We start from the raw sequence: 2,470 nt of genomic DNA, 5'->3' as shown, positions 1-2,470 counted from the left end.
TGTGTGAGGCTGCGTCTTATAGCTCCTGCGGGGTGTAGTGCGGCACCCTCGTGCGGTGCTGTGCAGATCCCTCCGCGCACAGCTCCCTCCGCAGGGTGCTGCGAGAGGCCCAGGAGAGGTGCTTCGACGTTCCCTCCGCGAGGTGCTTCGACGCTCCCTCCGCGAGGTGGATTTTGAACACTTGTCTTTTGCCTGTGGGACATTGATCGAAATAATTTAATTTCTTTTTATATTTCTTTGTGCTGTCAATTCAAAGAGGACTGCCTCTGCGGTGTGTGTTGGGGGGGAGGGTGGTCCAGGGTCTACTTTTGGGTGGTAAAACGATTCTGGAACTATATGTTGTGGTCGTTCCGCTCATGGTGAATGTATCAAAGGGGACTTTTTCACGCACTTTAAAGTATTACAATAAGTGAAGTCCTGTTTTACGCATTTTATCACAATATTTTTTAAAGAATAAGCCACGCTAGAATTTTACCTTTTGTTGGCCCCCCACCCCCACCCTCCAAAGCAGCCTTGCCCCAGTTAGGCTTCTCAGGCGATGAGGCATGCTGTTCTGAAACAGCAATGTCTATTTCCGCTACCTCTTTTTCTCTTTCTAGAACCTTCTGTGCGGCAAGCTGCAAGCTCCTTGTGATCCTTGAGGTGGCGTTAGCCCAACGCTAGCTACCCTGCAGCTTTCCTGAGGCAACTTAACTTCTGGGAGCTCCCGTCTCCTCAACGTCCTGATGTAGTCTCGGAGAGCTGGTCCTTCTGACTTTGAGACAATCTTAAAAGAACTTGAATGACTCCCCCCAGTGAATGACACCACCCCCTCAACACTATATCCCAAGTTCAGATACTGGGGAGCATCTTAATTCAAAACTGCCGAGCTACTGAGAGCCCTTAAGTGCCAGTGAATATGGATACGCTCTCGCGGTCTTGCTTGTGTAAAGGGCACATGCGCTGAAAATTTCATTTGATATTGCCTAATCGCTCCACGAAAGCCATGTGTGCCCCTACTGCAGCATATGTGAGTGCTCATTTCCCCGCATCCTCATCAACACCGGCTGTCATTAGTCTTTTTTAACGTGTGGCATTCTCTGGATGAGAAAACAGTATTCAGTTACTGCCTTGATTCCTGTTTGCCTGATATCTTTGCAGTCGCACATTTTTGCTGTGTTTATTGCCATCAGTAGTTTCTCGTTCCTGAATTGTCTATTACTATCCTTTACTGTTTTCATATTGGATTGTTGTAGCTTTCTAATTTGTAGGAATTTTCTATATACTGTGTTGACTAGCCTGTTCTCTATGAGAGATAATTGCAAATCTTTTCTCCCAAACTGTTGATTTTTATTTCTTATTTATTTTTAACTTAAAAATACTTTATTTATTTATTTGAGAGGCGAGAAGGATGGCGGTGGGGTGAGGGGCAAGGAAGAGGGACAAGCAAACTCCTGCTGATCACAGAGCCCCACGCAGGGCTGATCCCAGGACCCCAAAATTATGACCCAAACTGAAAGAAGACGCTTAACTGACTGAGCCACCCAGGCTCCCTTCAACTTGTGGCTTTTTTAAAAAGTTAAGCGACGCGGGCCTGGGTGGCTTAGTTGATTAGGCATCTGCCTTGGGCTCAGGTTATGATCCCAGGATTCTGGGATCGAGCCGGAGTCTGGCTTCTTCCTTTCCCTCTTTCCCTCTGTCCCCTGCCCTCGTGTGCACTCGTGGGTGCTCTCTTTCTCACACACACAAAAATAAGTTAAAAAAATTTTTTTAAATGTTAAAAGAAACCTTATTTTTTAAAAAAGATTTTATTTGACAGATAGACCACACAAAAAGGGGGAAGGGCAGGCAGAAAGAGAAGCCTGCCAGGGGGCTCGATCTGAGGACCCTGGGATTGTGGTTTGAGCCCAAGGCCAATGTTTAGCTGACCGAGCCACCCAGGAGCCCCTGAAAACTTGTTTTAATGAAGTAAAATATATAAATCTTTTTATTTATGGATCTTTGGGTTCGGTCTTGTTTAGAAATGTCCTCTTCATGAAAAGATTGTGAAAGCATTATTACGTTTTTCTAATGCTTTTGTTGTTTCATTTTTATGCTTCGTTCTTTATTTAAATCAGGGCTCAGCCAGCTTTTTCTATAAATGGCCACATAGTAAGTCTTTGAGGCCGTGTGGTCTCCTTTGTGCAGTTTTGTGGCACAAAAGCAGCCACAGACAACACATAAATGAACAAGTTTAGCTGTGTGCCAATCACACTTCGTTTATGGTCACTGAAATTTGAATCTCCTATAATTTTCACATGTCACAAAATACTCTTCTGATTTTTTTCAACAATTTAAAAATGTAAAAACTGGTGTGCTTGGGTGACTCAGTTGGTTGAGCGGCTGACTCTTGATTTCATCCTGGGTTGTGGTCTCAGGGCACTGGGATGCCTGAGTGGGGCTCTGAGCTCTGTGCGGAGTTGATTTAAGATTATCTTTCTCCCTCTGCCCC

General features: G+C 45.0%; 1 protein-coding gene across 3 annotated transcripts in view; it reads left to right on the top strand.

Moving 5' to 3' along the window:
- The window catches only part of TEX28 (testis expressed 28), a 44,404-nt gene that overhangs the window by 28,099 nt on the left and 13,835 nt on the right, over window positions 1–2,470 (top strand). The gene's annotated exons all lie outside the window — the stretch shown is intronic.

The sequence above is a fragment of the Mustela erminea genome, chromosome X (genome assembly GCF_009829155.1).
Source record: "Mustela erminea isolate mMusErm1 chromosome X, mMusErm1.Pri, whole genome shotgun sequence".
Classification (NCBI taxonomy): Eukaryota; Metazoa; Chordata; class Mammalia; order Carnivora; family Mustelidae; genus Mustela; species Mustela erminea.
Note: the sequence above shows the minus strand (reverse complement) of the source record. Positions and strands in the feature narration are given on the sequence as shown.